At 42.4% G+C, this 18393-nt stretch overlaps 1 protein-coding gene across 3 annotated transcripts in view; it reads right to left on the reverse strand.

Annotated features, from left to right (window-relative positions):
• Positions 1 to 18393, reverse strand: part of MAP2K6 (mitogen-activated protein kinase kinase 6) — a 121468-nt gene that overhangs the window by 46830 nt on the left and 56245 nt on the right. The window lies entirely within an intron of this gene.

Consider the following 18393-nt stretch of genomic DNA (forward strand, 5'->3'; position numbering starts at 1 on the left):
TGCTAACCGTTACCCTGACATGGAAGAAAACAAATTTATAAAGGAATTCTGGACAGTCGTGCATGCTCCAGCCCTTCTATAAATGCTTCTTTCATTTCTTAAAAGAAAGAAAAACGATATGTGGTCAGTTCCCAGCTGTGTTTATTTCAAAGCAATCTGTTCCCCCTGCAAGGCCTGCCAACACCTGACGTTAACATTTAACACCACGTTGATGAAAGAAAGAAAGAAAGAAAGAAAGAAAGAAAGAAAGAAAGAAAGAAAGAAAGAAGAAAGAAAAAGAAGAAAGAAAGAAAGAAAGAAAGAAAGAAAGAAAGAAAGAAAGAAAGAAAGAAAGAAAGAAAGAAACTCAGTGAGGAAGAAATGTAAATGATACAACTAAGTGCCCAAGTGCGTTAAATGGCCCTTTCCCTTGATAAACTGAAGCAAACACGGAAAACATATCAGAAAATAGGCTCTGTGTTGTGTCACATGCTAGTAACCACCTTCTCAGAATGAGAGAATTCCTGTGTCCTCCTACAGACCTCGATTGTTGGTACAATCTGCAAAGGGTAAGCCTCGTTGGCTTGCCTGAGCATTTGCAGTGCTATATTACATCAGCCTGGGCCACACCCAGGCTTGTTTTCTCTGAAAATGTAGCCCCACCACACACATATATTTGCAAAATTCATCTTAAACCAAAGCCGGGTCATTATAATCCTGGCCCGGAGCAAAATGGCACTGGAAAATAAAAACCTTGCCAATAGTTAGCAAACATTTCCCAGGCCACAGAAATGTTCACTAGCTTTGACCATACCGAAAATGATGGGGTACACAAGACCTCTTGCTCAGTACCCACGCGGACGGGCTATGTACAAAGAGCTTCTCTCATGTGCCTTATTACATAAAACAGAAGACTGTGAGCCAGTGCCAACCCAAACAGCAAGAGAATCCCACAGGGTCAACAGAAGGTGGCATCATGAGGATACGGTGAAGCCTAAATATTTGTCAGCTTGGCCAAGAGGTTGGGGGGCATGATTATGAGGGTTTATGATTATTGACACAGCTTTACAAAAGGATGGCATCGCTTCCAGTGCCAGATTTATTTTAAAAATCTGTTTCCCAACGTGAATGGGATTTCCAGCCAAGTAACTGGCAACCTGGAAGCCTTGGCTGCCCTCTCTTTAATACTTGCATCTAGGCTTAAGTCCCAAGGGGAGCTGGCGCTGAAATCGGCAGAGGAGTGTCATTAGATGTTATTAAATTGCGATGATCAGAGGCAAAGCAGCTAACAGAGCAGGGCAGAGGGAAGGGAGTGCAGGGAGAAAGCTGGCTTTGCAACAGCGATAGGACGCAGATGCTTCCATTCCCCCTGAAACCCCTGGATCTCACCCACCACTGAGACTCCAGCCAGTGTGCCAACCTTCTTCAGAACTACATAAGATTTAGAGAAAGAAAGCTGACAAGTTTGTGTTAAAACGTGTAGTCATTTTGATTTCAAGGAGGGAGATGGATTTCAAGGAGGGAGATGGATCTTTGTGCTGCTTCTGCCTAGAAGGTTCTAGCCCTCTTGTGGACAAGAAGCCAAACTTCCATACCCAGCTCTTTTATCATACACCCCCACAGAACCCTCCCAGACCTTCCTGAACACCCCTTCAGGGTCACAGTCCACATGTCCGGTTTTCATATCCTAGCATCTCACACAGAATGTGAACTCAATGCACTTTACAGAACCTCGGACATTTTAGCTTAAAATGTCCACTCTGTCTCTGTTGGCAAGGATACCCATAGGTGCGGCCACTCTGGAAGGCAGTATGAGGGTTCTCAAAAACCTAAAAATATAACAACCCTCCAATCCAGGAATTGCACTACTGGGTATTTACCTAAAGAATACAAAAACACTAATTCAAAAGGATATGTACACCCCAATGATTATTGTATCATTATTTACAATAGCCAAATTATGGAAGCAGCCCAAGTGTTCATCAACAAATAAATGGATGAAGATATGGTGCACACACACACACACACACACACACACATATACAATGGAATAGTATTCACCCATCAAAAAGAATGAAATGCTAAAATGATAAATTTGCAACAATGTCGATGGAGCTAAAGAGTATAATGCTAAGTGAAACTAGTCAGAGATTTCACTCTTATGTGGAACTTAAGAAACAGAACAAATGAACAAAGGAGGAGAAAAGAGAGAGGAGGACAAACCAAGGAAGGAAGACATTCTTAACTAAAAAAGAACAATGGGGACTCCTGGGCGGCTCCATCGGGTAAGTGTCTACCTTCAGCTTGGGTCATGATCCCAGGGTCCTGGGATTGAGCCCGGCACCTGGCTCCTTTCTCCTCAGGAAGCCTGGTTCTTCTTCACCCTCTGCCTGCTGCTCTGCCTATTTGTGCTCTCTCTCTCTCTTAATCTGTCCAATGAATAGATGAAATCTTTAAAAAATAAATAAAAAATAGGGATCCCTGGGTGGCGCAGTGGTTTAGCACCTGCCTTTGGCCCAGGGCGCAATCCTGGAGACCCGGGACCGAATCCTACGTCGGGCTCCCGGTGCATGGAGCCTGCTTCTCCCTCTGCCTGTGTCTCTGCCTCCGTGTGTGTGTGTGTGTGTGTGTGTGTGTGTGTGTGACTATCATAAATAAATAAAAAAATTTTAAAAAATCTTTAAAAAATAAACAAAAAATAAAAAGAACAAACTGATGGTTACCCCCAAGGAAGGTGGGGTGGGGGATGGGAGAAATAGATGATGGGGACTAAGGAGTGCATTTGTTGTGATGTACAAAACTGTTGAGATACTGCATTGTACACCTGAAACTAAAATAACACTGTACACTAACCATATTGGAATTAAAATTTAAGAACCTAATAAATAAAAAAATGAATAGCTTAAACCCTTTACAAAAATGTCCAATCTGTCTCAAATGGCTCTCCATGACTGTCCTCCATTTATATTCCTCATACCATTTCTCATAATTCCACATTATGCTTGCATTATGTGTTTACTTCTGCATTTATTACTTGTTTAGCATCTATCTTCCCAGTATGGGTTCCATTATGGTAGTGATTTCGCTCACTGCCTGCACATCTTAAATAGTTGTCGACTGAATATTTATTTATTACTTTCTCAACTGTTTTGAATGTGAGTATTGAGCCCTTGAAATAATAGAAAAAAGAAACAGACTGGAGTAGAAATAGCACAAACTGGGCAGCCCGGGTGGCTCAGCGGTTTAGCGCCGCCTTCAGCCCGGGGTGTGGTCCTGGAGACCCAGGATCGAGTCCCACATCGGGCTCCCTGCATGGAGCCTGCTTCTCCCTCTGCCTGTGTCTCTGCCTCTCTCTCTCTCTCTCTCTCTGTGACGCTCATGAATAAATAAATTAAATCTTAAAAAAAAAAAAAGAAATAGCACAAACTTAAATACCAATAGACCTCAGTTAAAATTCCAGCTGTGCCACTTATTAACATGGTGAGCTTGAACACATTTCTTAAACCTAGTTTCCTTGCCTGCTAATGGGAGATGAGAGACTTGGGTCATTGAGAGGCTCAGTGGGCACAATATGTGTGAAGATATCTAGCAGGGTCTAACAGCTAACAGGCGCTTAATATATACCAATTTCTTTTCTTCTTTCCATGGTTGTCCTTAAATTTTTTTTAAATATGACCTAAATAGACTGTTCCCTGTATGGGCAGCTTATTTCTTCAGATGTCCTCCTCTGTTCTTCCTCTCTTATGTGATTTATGTTAAAATTACAGTTTTCAAGCAGCTCATCAATTTGGAACTATATTCTCTTGGTTCCCACTGACCATGGGAATGATTCCAGTTCTACAGACTCAGGATCTCTGGGAGTGTGGCCTCTGACTCCACATCTTTCTTTACGAAGGACTTACTTTTTAAAGAGCAGTTTGAAGTTCACAACAAAATTGAAGGGAAGATACAGAGAGTCCCCATATGCCCCCTGTCCCCTGCCTTGCCATCATCAACATCCCCACCAGAGTGGCGCACGTGTTACAACTGATGAATTTACACTGATGAATCATTATCACCCCCAAGTCCATAGTTTACATTGAGCTTCACTCCTGGTGTTGTACATTCAACGGGTTTGGATAAATGTATACTGATATATGTGACATATACTGACATATACAGACATGTGTGGATATCATTATAGTACCACATGGAGTATTTTCACTGTCCTAAAAACCCTCTGTGCTCTGTCTATTTATCCCTCCTTCTCCCCAACCCTTAGCAACCACTGGTATCCTTTAACTGTCTCCATAGTTTTGGCTTTTCCAGAATGTCATATAGTTAGAAACACACTGACTGGCTTCTTTCACTTAGTGATATTCCTTTATCTTTTCTCAGCTTGATAGCAAATTTCTTTTTAGCATTGAATACTATGCCATCATCAGAACGTGCCACAGTTCATCTACCGACAGGCATCTTGTTGCTTCTAAGTTTTGGCAGCTATGAATAAAGCTCCTATAAACATCTGTGTGCAGGTTTTCATGTGGACATATGTTTTTAATTCCTTTGGGTAAATACCAAGGAATGTGATTGCTGGATCATATGGTAAGACTATGTTAGTCTTATACAAAACTGCTAACCTGTCTTCCAAAGTGGCTGCATTACAGACTTTTTTTTTTTTTTTAAACTCTCCACAAATGATTGAATGTTCTAGCCAGGGTCAAGAACACCTTGTCAAGTATATGTCTAAGTAGAGTGTCTCCTTTTTTCACCATTTCTTTCTTTATGATGATAAGGTCACATTCCGCCCAGTCTCTGGTACTTCCCCCACCACCAATCAGTTCTTTGTGGCTAGTAAGAAATTCCAGATGAAGCTCCTAATGGGGCTATCTCTATCTTTGAGCTGAAACTGTTAATAACTCACCAAAGTAGACACTACAAGGAACAAGAAGTTCATCAAGCTACAAATTCTGCTTTGAAAGAGGGGATAAGAAAAACCAGTTCCTGTAATATCAGAGTACCTGTGATATACACTACAACTACCGCATCATGAATATATGGGAGGTTCAAAGCAGAAGAGGGAAATGAAAAAAAAATGATCTCACAGGGGAAGTGGTATTTTATGTGGTCCTTTGACCACTGGTAGGATTTAAGGCTATATGAGGATTTATTATCTTATTAGGTCTTTTTTTTTTTACATATTTAAATGTTTCCATTATAATTTTTTTTTTTTTTAAGTAATGGGTAGGATTTTGGCAACCAGAATGCGGAAATACAACAGTGAGATTCTAAGCAGAATGAGGATGAGCTCCCAGTGGTAGTGAGAAGGACCTGTGGTAGAGTCAAAAAAATTGTGAGTTGTCTACTCTAGACAAAGTGAAGGATGGTACTACAGAGAAAAATGAAAGCAGAGGTTGGAGCCAAAGATTGGAAGACCAACACTAATAATATTTAAATTTCAGATTTAAGAAAAGGAGTCATCTATGCTGTTCAGTTGAAGAGGTCATGTCATGTCATCCACATTTCAAAAAAATAATGTAACAAGATGAATCTAATATCTGCAGAATATTTGGAAATAGGGTACACACACACACACACACATACACACACACACATCCATATATACAGACCTTGGCATTTTAAGCTTCCAGGTCTTTGCTTATGTTTTGCCCAAAATGCTGTCATCACTTGTCTCTACTGCTCAACTTTAACTCTCAGCTCAAGCATGTTCTCTTCCATGGAGCCTTCCATAAAAACATGTAGAATAAATGCTCCTCACCTGTCTGGTTGCAGTAGTCTGAATATATATTTAAAGTCTCCCTTCCTACATGGATTGAAACCCATCTGCTCCCCCTTGCGCCACACTGGACCGCAAGCTCTTCAAAGCCATCCCCCATGTTTCACCCACGTAGGAGTTAAGCACTACACCCAAGAAGTAAGAGGCAGCGACCACAGCAATCTGTCTGATAAATAAGCTGCTTAAATTTCATGGGGGCAACACCCCTAGGCTCTAGAAATTCACTGGATTAGAGGTGTAGAAGATTAGAAGATAAGCAGCAGCAGGACCAGCAGCAGCAGTAGTAGTATTACAGGTGGTAGTAGTAATAGTAGTAGTAATTTGGATTTTCCACACTTAAATGAAATTTGAGTGAATGTGGAAAGTCAGGCCAATTGGGGTAGGTGGTGGGGAGAAGGCAGATAATGAATTCCAATGCAGACGTGTTAAGTGTAAGATGTGGGGTGACCCCTGACAGATGAATGGAGCATTTCAAGCAGATGAATGGAGCTTAAGGCTGGGTGGCGGTTGGGGGTGGGGAGTAAATACGCAGATCTGGGAGTGACAAACAGAGGTAAAGAGTTGAATGAGAGTCAGGGAAACAAAAAGAGCAAGAGAATGAAAGGCAGTCAAGGCAAGAACATTTTGACAGAATGAGATGTGAATGAAGAATCAGTGAAAGACACAAAGAATTGCAGGATGCGTCAAAGAGGAATAAGCCAGAGCGTTTAGAGAAGCACTCATTTAGAAATGGTCCTGTTTTCAAAGAATGAAAGCACTCGGCAGACTCTTCTTACAACCTCATGTGATTGAAGCTCCTTTTTTTTTTTTGAGACCAGATCGAGCTGAACTATGTTTTGTCGTGTCAACAATTTGATGCTGACTATGTGTTCTTGAAAGAACCTAACAGCAAAATCACAGTCAATGCCCTTTACTTGTGGTCTGGGCCCAGCGTGAAGGTAGGAGGCAGGCAGTGGTTAGGTGGGGAATCCCCACTGTCTGCGCTCACCTTCCTCATTTAGGTGCTGCTTCATTCATGAGTCTTTATCGAGAGGAAATGTAGTCATACGGGTGTTAAAATACCACTTTAAAATATGGCAACAGGTTGCTAAGAAATTTGGTGATGTGTTTGATCTTTTCAAAATGGTGGGCTAAATTTAATTTAGATTTAAAATTAGCATTCATATTTTAGAGCTAAGTACCGAAATGTCTCCAAATGAAATAATCTGATTGTAGGGTTTGCTTCAAAATAATATGGTGGTGGGGAGGGGGTCGGGGAGTGGAGATCTAGATGAACTTAGATTAGCCATGAGTTGGTAACTGTCAAAACTAAGTGATATGGATACATGGTGGCTCATTGTACTGTATACCATTGAATACGTTTGAAATTTTCCAAAATATAAAGATTTTCTTCAATAGCTACTGAATTACAGAAAGCTCTCTTTTAATATGTAAAACAGACGGATAGTGACTCAGAGGGTTGAATTTTTTTTCTTGGGAGAAGTGGATGACTTTTCCCTCTGGTCCAAGGTCACACTTTTAATAGAACTGTGATCACCTCCCAGCTAGCCAAGGAAAACTACAGAGGAGTGACTCTGATTCAACCAAGTTGCATGAAGACGAAGAGATGCAAAGAAATACACAGTTCCTCATCTGTGTTACCAGTGTTGAGTCGATTTCACACCATTTCTGCTATTGAGCTATGTTCTACTATGAAATAGGGTACATCTTTAAAGAAAGACCTCTGAAATTCATCTCTGTAAGGATGTGTCTCATCACCTTATAGAATGCCCTCTTTATAAAGACTCTTAGAAAATAAGACATGTCATCAATAATTAGAAGAGTTGGCTTCTCCTGTATCAATCTCTGCTTATGGATGATATGAATATTTTTCTTTGCATGTCCTTCCTTAGGGTGGTGGCTGAAATGCGTAGGGCCAAACTGGGACTCATTCACATTCGCATTCCAGGAAGTATTTTTTGTTTGTGTCTTACCTACCCTTTTATTTTATTTTTTATGTATTTATTATTTTTTTTAAAGATTTTATTTATTTATTCCTGAGAGACACACAGAGAGAGAGGCAGAGACACAGGCAGAGGGAGAAGCAGGCTCCATGCAGAGAGCCTGACGCGGGACTCGATCCCAGGTCTCCAGGATCACGCCCTGGGCCAAAGGCAGGTGCCAAACTGCTGAGCCATCTGGACTGCCCATCTTACCTACTACCCTTTTAATACCATTTTATTATGGAACATTTTAAATACACGGGAAAGTAAACAAGACAGTTATAATCAATTCACATGAACCCATTCCTCAGCTTCAACAAATATCAACTCACAGCCAATCTCATTTCATCTATACCCACCCACTCTCCCAGACATCAAATCATTTCATCCATAAATATTTTATCAAGTATCTCCAAAAGAAATTGACTGTTTTTTAGAAAAAAGATTTTATTTATCTCTTTATTTGAGAGAGGCAGAGACAGCATGAGCAGGGGCAGGGAAGAGAGCAGAGGGGGAGACAGTGAGGGAGGGGGAAAGAATCTCAAGCAGACACTGTGCTGAGTGCAGAGCCTGATGTGGGGCTGGATCCCATGACTGTGATCATGACCTGAGCTGAAACCAAAAGTTGGATACCCAATCAACTAAGCCACCCAGGTGCCCCAGAAACTATTAAAAAACAAAACAAAACAAAAACAGGTAGCCCGGGTGGCTCAGTGGTTTGGCGCCACCTTCAGCCCAGGGTGTGATCCTGGAGACCCGGGATCGAGTCCCACATCGGGCTCCTTGCATGGAGCCTGCTTCTCCCTCTGCCTGTGTCTCTGCCTCTCTCTCTCTATGTCTCTCATGAATAAATAAACAAAATCTTTAAAAAATAAAATAAAATAAAATATAAAATAAAATAAAAATAAATAACCACAGCAGCATTATTACATGTAAACAAATAATTTCTTAATATGTACTCAGTGTTCAAAATTCTAATGGTCTCACAAATATCTCAAATATTTTAAAATTATAATGTGTTTGAATTAGGATCAGAATCAGATCTATGTTTGACGATTGCTTGATAAAGTTTCTTGTCTCACTCTTTATCTATAAGCTCTCTCTCCATTTCTTATTGTCTGTCCTTCCCTCTGCATGAAATTGTGTTTTTGAAGAAATCTGGTCATTTGTTCTATCAAGTTTCCCACTGGATTTCGCCCATGATATATATCCCCTATTGGTACAACACTTTCCTCTGCACTTTAAAACTTGATCACATTCAAAATTGACTTTTTTGCTTGGCAAGACTCCCTCACAGGTGGTCTCATTTTTATGCAAGCTATATTACTGCATTATATACATCCTCATGGACTCTCTCAAATTCTTGATGGAAAAAAGAAGAAATAAATAAATAATCCTTCAACAACACTTAGTATTCAACAATATTTTTCATCTTTGTCAACTTAATAAGCAAGAGTACTTCATTGTTTTTAATCACTTTTTCAATATTTAATAAAGCTGAAATATTTTACCTTTTTTCTATGTCTACCATTATCTATTTTTCTATGAACTGCCTGTTCAAACTATTTGCTTATTTTTATATTATTATTATGTTTTTATAAGAAAAGACATTGCCCCTTTGGTAGTGTGTGTTGCAACATGGACACACACCACACATTTGGGGGTTTTCAGCCTTTGGATTATATAAAATTAAAATTTTTTATGTTCCTTTATGGCCTCTGCATTTTTATAAAGCAGGAACATTGTTTCCTCTTCCCCAAATGGCTAGATACTTGTCCCAATACCACCTGTTAATCATCCGTTTCTCCATTAATTTTACGCACTTTATTTTTTTCTTTGAGAGAGAGAGAGACAGAGGGAGAGCACATGCGCAAGGCTAGGAAGGGATAGAGGGAAAGAGAGAGAGAATTTGAAGCAGGCTCCACACCCAGCAAGGAGCCAGACACAGGGCTTGATCCCAAGACCCTGAGATCATGACCTGAGCCAAAATCAAGAGTCAGACATTTAACCAAATGAGCCAGCCAGATGCCCCATATACTCTTTAAATATGTGTACCTCTTATTTAGGTTCATTGGCTTCTATATAAAAAAAAAATAATTAAATATGATGGTCACTGCAGATATCTTTACTTGATCCTGACTTTAAGAACACTCTTTTGGGGCGCCTGCCTGGCTCAGTCAGTGGAGTATGTGACTCCTGATCTCAGGGTTGCAAATTCGAGCTCCACACTGGGTGTGGAGTGTACTTTAAAATAAAATTTACACAATTCATAAAAAGAAAAGAAAAAGAAAACTTTCTAGCCTTCCATCTTAAAAGATTTATGCTGGGTTTAGATTCAGTTTGGTAGAAGAAGTATGTAACCGTTTACATTTTAGTGGGTGAAGCAGGCTAACAATGGCTTCCAAGATGTGTCCATATCCTAATCCTTGGCACCTGTGAATGTTACCATAGTAACAATTTTGCAGATGTGATTAAATTAAGGATCTTGTGATAAGGAGATTATGCTGGATTATCCAGCTGGGCCCTACATGCCATCAGAAGTGCCCTTATAACCAAGATGAAAGGGAGGTTAGATTCAGCCAGAGAAGACGGAGGCAGATCCTGGAATAAGGGAGCCAGAGTCTGCAGAATGCCAAAGAATGTGGCAGCTCCCAGAGGTTACATGAGGCAAGAAAAGGATTCTCTCCCAGAGCCTCTGGAAGGAGGCTGACCTGCCCACACCTTGATTCAGACTTTTGGCCTTCAATGACAGAACACATTTCTATTGTTTCCAGCAACCAAGTTTGCACAGATTTGTTGCAGTAGCTACAAGAAGCTAACACAGTGAATCATTAGAAATGGACATGGATGGATGCCTGGGTGGCTCAGTCGATTGGGCGTCAGACTCGTGGTTTTGGCTCAGGACCTGATCTCAGGGTTGTAGAATCAAGCTCCACATCAGGCTCTTCACTAAGTGCAGAGTCTGCTTAAGATTCTCTCTCCTTGGGGAATCCCTGGGTGGCTCAGTGGTTTAGCGCCTGCCTTCGGCCCAGGGCATGACCCTAGAGTCCCGGGATTGAGTCCTGCGTCAGGCTCCCTGCATGGAGCCTGCTTGTCCCTCTGCCTGTGTCTCTTCCTCTCTCTCTCTCTCTCTCTCTCTCTCTCTCTCTCTGTATCTCTCATGAATGAATAAATAAAATCTTAAAAAAAAAAAAAAAGATTCTCTCTCCTTGAAAGGGGAACTCTCCTATAGTGTTGGGGGGAATGCAAGCTTGTGCAGCCACTCTGGAGAACAATGTGGAGGTTCCTCAAGAAGTTAAAAACAGAGCTACCCTACAACCCAGCAATTGCACTACTAGGTATTTACCCCAAAGATACAAATGTAGTGATCTGAAGGGGCCCATGCCCCAATGTTCATAGCAGCAATGTCCACAGGAGCCAAACTTTGGAAGGAGCCAAGACGTCTGTCGACAGATGAATGGATAAAGATGAGGTAGCGTATCATACACAAAGGAATATTACTCAGCCATCAGAAAGGATGCAGTCTTACCATTTACATCGATGTGGATGGAACTGGAGGGTATTATGCTGAGAGAAATACGTCAGTCAGAGAAAGACAATTATCATACGGTTTTACTCATGTGGAAGAGAAGAAACAGTGCAGAGGATCATAGGGGAAGGGAGGAAAAACTGAATGGGAAGAAATCAGAGAGGGAGACAAACCATGAGAGACTCTTAACTCTATGAAATGAACTGAGGGTTGCTGGAGGGGAGGTGGGGGGGATGGGGTAACCGGGTGATGGGCATTAAGGAGGGCGCATGATGGGATGAGCACTGGGTGTTACATGCAACTGATAAATTATTGAACACTACATCTGAAACTAATGATGTCCTATATGTCGGCTAATTGAATTTTTTAAAAAAAGGAATCTCTCGGGATCCCTGGGTGGCGCAGCGGTTTAGCGCCTGCCTTTGGCCCAAGGCGCGATCCTGGAGACCCGGGATCGAATCCCACGTCGGGCTCCCAGTGCATGGAGCCTGCTTCTCCCTCTGCCTGTGTCTCTGCCTCTCTCTCTCTCTGTGTGACTATCATAAATAAATAAAAATTAAAAAAAAAAAAAGGAATCTCTCTCCTCTCCTTCTGCCCCTCCCCTCTCACACTCATGTTCTCTCTCTCTCAAATAAATACATAAATAAAAGCTTTAAAAAAAAAAGAAATTGATACTGAATTTTATCAAATTCTCTTTCAAAACTTATCCTACATCTCACCTATCACACTCATGCTGCTATACTCTTCGACAAAATATATTTCTCTTTTCCCCTTTTCCTTTATTTTACCCTTTCTTTTCACTCCTTTCATTTCCTTCTCAACTGCTTCGGTCACTGACCTACCAAAGCATCCTACAATGCCACTGGTGATAGAAACACCTAAAAGGTCTTTTTTTTTTTTTAAGATTTTATTTATTTCTTTGAGAGAGAAAGAGAGCAGGAGTGCACAAGCAGCGGGAGCAGCAGAGGGAGAAGGAGAAGCAGGCTCCCTGCTGAGCAGGGAATCTAATGCCAAAATCTTGACCTGAGCTGAAAGCAGATCCTTAAGAGACTGAGCCACCCAGGTGCCCCTAGAAGGTCTTAACCTGATGATAAAAAGGGGCAAAACAAGCACAACTGAGAAGTTAACTGCAAACTAGAAGAAATGGAAGTGGATAAATGGAGCCATCCTCCTCCTCAGTGGATGTCCTTCACTCAACAAAGAAGGAGTAGATGCTGACTTCGAGTTCTTTCTAACTCGATGACATCTCAGAGGAAAACTAAGAAATGTGACTCTTTCCCCAGGCCTGTGGCATATTCTGGAATCCCTTATGCCCCCTGCCAACAAGAAACAAGAATATAAAGAAACCATGGCCAAAGCAATGCCAAGAAACTATGGCGGGGCGGGGTGGGGTGGTGGGGGGATGCAGTAACTGGGTGATGGACATTAAGGAGGGTGCATGATGTGCTCAGCACTGGGCATTATAAAACACTGATGAATCATGACCTCTACCTCTGAAACTAATAATACACTATATATTAATTAATTGAATTTAAATTAAACCAAGCAAACAAACAAAAACTATGGCAGGATTCTTCACCTGGACACTCCTATCCTCCTGCCGGCAAAAACTCAGTACAATCCTCTGCAACGTGGTTGTTTCTGCAATATCTAGTTACCTTCTTTCCAGGGAGGCTGGATAGTTCTGAGAGTTGTGTTTTGCAAACCACAGCCTGGCAAAAGACCGAGGTGGGCTCTGCCTTTTGGTCTGCCACGTACTCGCGTGGCTTTATTGCACCTCCCACTGATGACACTCCAGGCTAGAGGTTCATGATGCTCAATTAAGAAACAAAGACCAAGCAACAGCTCCTGAGAGAAAACCACCCCATGCGAATATGATTTTTTGAGAAAAGAATGCTAATTTGCTAAAGCAAACAACTTAATTTCAAAGCAGACTGCTTTATGCAAATCTATTGTACTTCAATACTAACTATTTCAGATCCTGTGGGACGCTGAAGGCAAAATTCCACAGTCCTGGAGAAAGACTTGGGCCCTCTGTGTTTTTTTTTGTGTTTTTTTTTTTTTACTCCGGATAAACCATTGTCCCCATAATTAACAAGTATTGCTTCAGGCAGTGCTATAACTCTGGGTGTCAAAAGCAGTGGAGTTCTCTAGTCTTGGGTAATAAGTCTAGAAATTGTTCCAGGCAGTCACCTTGAAACATGTAAATCAGTTAATCTCCAAGACTCAGCACCAAAAAAAAGTACATGAATTCTTTACTGAACCAAAGGAATGTTCCACCTTCCTATGTGATCAGAAATGTGAGTCAAGCGTGTAAATTTAAATACGCTCTGTGATGTCTCATACACGCTGTTACCTATACAATTTCCCTAAGTTGGCTTTCCCGGCTCACCAAAAATATGAGGAGATGATGTAAAATGATCCCTGGATACACTAATTTTATAAAACTTGCGTTAAGTCCGAGATTCTTATGGGTTTGACTTCAACTGAATATTACTGATGGCAATTCTCACAAGCCTTTATTATTGGAAAGCAGCCTGAAGGACTGGGGCAAACGCTTGTCCGACCAAGTTATATATGGTTCAGTTGGAAAATAACTCCACGTGACCCTGTCAAAATGAGGCCTAGTGGGAAGGGACCAATCATGGTGCTCATTAGTTGTAAAACCTTGAGAAGGTATTAATCCAAACCTCATCCTGAAAATGGGAATATTGGTATCTACCTTGGTGGAATGACACAAGGTAAGCAATATATACAGTGCCAACAGACAAAAAGGCGTTGGGTAAATGGATGCTGAAAATGGCCAGGTCAGCCTACGCTGCTGTTCTTGGCAGGTGCTTTCTGATGAACAAGTAGCTGCTCATGAGAATAATAAAAGCACCTAATATTTATTGAGAATTTACTACATACAAGGCATGGTGCTCAGCTTTGCACATAAGCTCTTAATTTAATGATCAGTACAAATGCATGGGATAAGTATCACTTCCTCCACTTCAAGGCTTTATGGATGTGAGATACATGGAGCTTTATGGATGTGAGCAATCAGCCTTCCCATATCATATAATAGTATTTAGTCCTTTGATTGCAATGACTTTTCATCACAGGTCTATTTCCACTGGCTCGTAGGAGGATTATTGTTGACTTGTGTCCAGGCTATATATAAAATCCGAGATCCAAAAGTAAAATTCTCAGTTCAATCCCCTGTGCAGGCTTCCTACCCCCCTGCCCGGACTTCTCTTGATAACAAACTCAGGTTGTAAAGCTATTTACCGGCAACTAATGCAACATGACCTAAGGACTATCAGGAGATCAAAACTCGATGGAAGAGCCATATTGCCATGAACTTTGTCCAAGATATCTCACTGAACCTTTCTGGACTTTCGTTCCCCTGATTCGAAGACGGAAAACATCCCATCAATAAAACTAGCTGATTTCCTCATTAAATGGAGCTCTGGTATTTGGAGGAACACTCTATCAGTTTCATACATGATGTCATAAAGTTCTCTACCGTGTGATAGCTCTGTGGTATGTCTGTAAACCAGCACCCCTTCCCTAAGGGGGTTCTGATAAAATTGATAAGCCTATCGCCTCCCTGACATCAATTACTCCAGCAGGAGGGTAACGGTCAAATGACTATTTGAAACTCATCACTATGGCTTCTGTTTGCAAAATGTTGTCTTGGTGACACTTGGGCTGTGTGGTGACCCTCCCCTCTCAATACAAAGAAGGAGGGGGGTTAGCTCTCTCAGTCCATTAATGGATTCCTTGATTGGCTGATCCTGATGGTAATCTCAGCCTGACGTTTCTCCCATTTTACCCGAAGGTTCACCCGTCCTGGGCTGGACTGAACACTCAGGGTCACTGAGACTCTCCAATCTGATGACTCCAGAAGCCTTAACACTCAAAATAAAATAAATGCACAAAACCAAATACATCCCAATGACTATCTTGGGGCCATTTTTCTGAAAAGATAGAACTTCTAGCTTACTATCATACTTCTTCTCCAGAAAATGGCCCCGTCCTCCTCCAGCACCTAACAAATAAACCAATGAGGCCTTAAACCAAAGCACACTCACACTGCATCTGGCCATGTAACCAGAATGAGAGTCCACTTGGGCCTCTAGCACAATGCCTGGGGACACCATTAGGAAAATGTGCCTTCCACCGTGTGAGCACAGGACGCCCAACTCTGTAACCTCAATCTCTTCATCACAAGGACACATCGAAGAAAACAGGAAAATACACAGATACTTGGCCAAAAAAAAAAAAAAAGTTATCTTTGGGGGGAAAAAAGGCACAGAGTACATTGAGGAAGAAACAAGAATCTAAGGAAAGTTTTGGAATTGGGGGTTTTTCTAAGTAGGACTGGAAATTTCTCAGCTGTCTAGCTGAAAAGAGAAGCCAACGGGGAAAGGGACAAAGAGGCCAGAGATGTGGACAGAAGCGATGGGGCCAGATTCCCGATGGGCAGAGTGGGCTCAATGGCACAGTGGAGAAGCCTGGGCCCAGAGGAAGGAGCGGAGGGTGTCTCTTGAGGACAAGAAGAACGACGGGCATAAAAAAGTGACGACAAAGAGAAAATTCAATGTGAAGGGAAGTTGAGAGAGGCATTCCGTATTCACGTAAAACAGGGTGTTCTGCCAAGATTTCCCATGGGGTCCTTGGGAGCACGGAGCCAAGAAACATTAGAAACAGCCAGAATAGGTCAGCAGAGGAGTTCCTGTAGTTTCCAATGAAACTTTACCACACACTCTTGCAGTATATAAGCTCCTGAGGAAGTAGCTAATGAGAAACATACGGGAAGATTCCAGAAGGCAACTCAACTATGTCAAGCTCAAGTAGGTGTGACCTAAAGCTTCCCTCTTTCCTCTGAGAACCTCCTCCAGTCCAGAGGTGGTCATCATAAAATGCGGAAACACACAAGTCAGAGGTGGTCCTCAGCTCGAGAACTATCCATGAGTCTCAGAGGTCCCACATGCATGTGATGAGCATTTCATTCTTCCAGAAAATTCAGAGGGTTGGCGACTTAAAGAGCTGGAATTCTTCATCTCCAGAGTTGCAAACCCTAAGGTCTAAAAAAATCTGAGCCACGACACTGCCTTTGCCCTCCAAATGTCATTACAACAGCTTTATTGAGATAGAATTCACACACACACACACACACAATTCATCTATTCAGATTGTACAGTTCAATGGCTTCTAGCAGACTCACAGAGTTGTGCAACCATCGCCACGACCAATTTCATGATATTTTCATCACCCACAAGAGAAACATCGTGCCCATTAGCCATCACGGTTTCCTTTCTTCCCAGTATCATCCCTCCTTCTGGTCCACGGCAACCACTAGCCTAACTTCTGTCCCCGTACAGGTTCCTATTCTTGACACTTCGTATAAACGGAATCATACACTTCGTATAAAAGGAACCTGTGCCTCCTCCTTCTGTGCCAAAGACTATGCTCTCCGCAGTTAAATGTGTTACTACTTCTCTTGATTGTCTCCATATCCAGAAGCTGTTGGGCCAAAAGCTTTGCTCCGTGAAGAGCTGAAACTAGGACCGTCCCAGGGGGTAAGGCTGTGCAATGAGTCCTGCTCTCCGTGTGTGCCAAGTTGCAAACAGGTTGGGGCTGGTGGGAAGAACGGAATGTCCCACGACAAAGAGGAGGGGCGCAGAGGGAGCCACGGCCAACAGGAGGAGCTGCCACGGTGCTCCACATGCTAGGGGAACGAAAGTGAAAGAGCACGAAGGAGCAGACAGGAGAAATGCAAAATTCTGGGAAATGATACTAAGCTCTTTAGAATGCTTAGCTTTCAAGAATACAAGCCCCGTGAAGGGCTGGGCTGTCTTTTAAAAACTCTGTGTTTCTTAAATTTGATAAACAAATAAGAAAGCATTGAACCTGGGGATATCAGGTTAAGTCTCCAAAGCCTCCTGTACTGGGGACAGAGCAAACAGCCAAGCGTGTGTGCAGCCAAAGCCACGTTATAGAAAGTAAAAGCACGTTTCCTGGGCTTAGCTCCCCACGGTTAAGTCAAAACCTGTTACATTAAAAACAAAAACAAAAACAAAACCCTGTTCCATAAAGCTCCAAGAAACCGTTCAAATTCTACGGTGGTCCTGAAATTCTGTTATGCTTGAGACTGGCTGGAAAAAGTTGGCCCTTAACAGGGGCCGAGCCCCTTTTTTCCATATAAAATAAATAGCCCTGGCTATGGGGTGAGCTCTCTTGGCGCATGGAGGGCAACCTGCTCTGGATGTCCTGGCAGAGCCTGTCATCACTGGTAACACACGCTCCCTCTGAGTATTTACACGGCCACATCATTTTTCAGTGAACTACAACACTTTTACCAGTACAAGCCGAAACACAGCGTGCTCTGACCTTGGGAGAAAAACGGAGACACATGCATTCAACACGTATCTCGGCTCGAAACCCTTGCCGCAGTCTTGATACTCAGAGCTTAAGAAAACTGTCCTCTGGGGCAGCTGGGTAGCAGGCCAACCGATGCCCCCCTGCTGGTGCTGCCACAACAGAGGTGAATGTCTTACCCAAGGGGCCACAGAAGCTCGTGATGCCACCAAAAAGGGAACTGAAGAGATAAACACACAGAGCTCTCATTCATTCATCCTCTGCCCCAAATACTCAGGACCCGTTATGCATCCATCAGCCCTGAGCCGTGCCCTGCAAGTAAGACATTAATTAGAGCTAGCCCCCTGCTCCCATCCATCCCCAGCCTCTAGGATGTCTCTTCTGGAATGATCAAGCTACACTGCAAGATTCCCACAGGCTGCAGGAAGGACAGGGCAATGGTTACTTTCTACATGGCCTAAATGAGCCGGGAGGTAGGGAGACCGGAGAAAGCCAGGTGGCCCCTCTGGTTCCCTATGGTTAATTCCCAATCTTTTTTTTTTTTTTTAAGATTTGACTTATTTATTTGAGAGATAGACAGAACACACAAACTGGGGGGAGGGGTGGAGGGAGAGACAGAAGCAGACTCTCCACTGGGCTGGGGGCTCGATCCCAGGACCCCAGGATCATGACCTGAGCCAAACGCAGACACCTGAACCGACTGAGCCACACAGGCGCCCCGGTTAATTCCCAATCTTTGAGGAAGTTTGTCTACGCCTCCT

Source organism: Canis aureus, chromosome 16 (genome assembly GCF_053574225.1).
Source record: "Canis aureus isolate CA01 chromosome 16, VMU_Caureus_v.1.0, whole genome shotgun sequence".
In the NCBI taxonomy this organism is placed as follows: domain Eukaryota; kingdom Metazoa; phylum Chordata; class Mammalia; order Carnivora; family Canidae; genus Canis; species Canis aureus.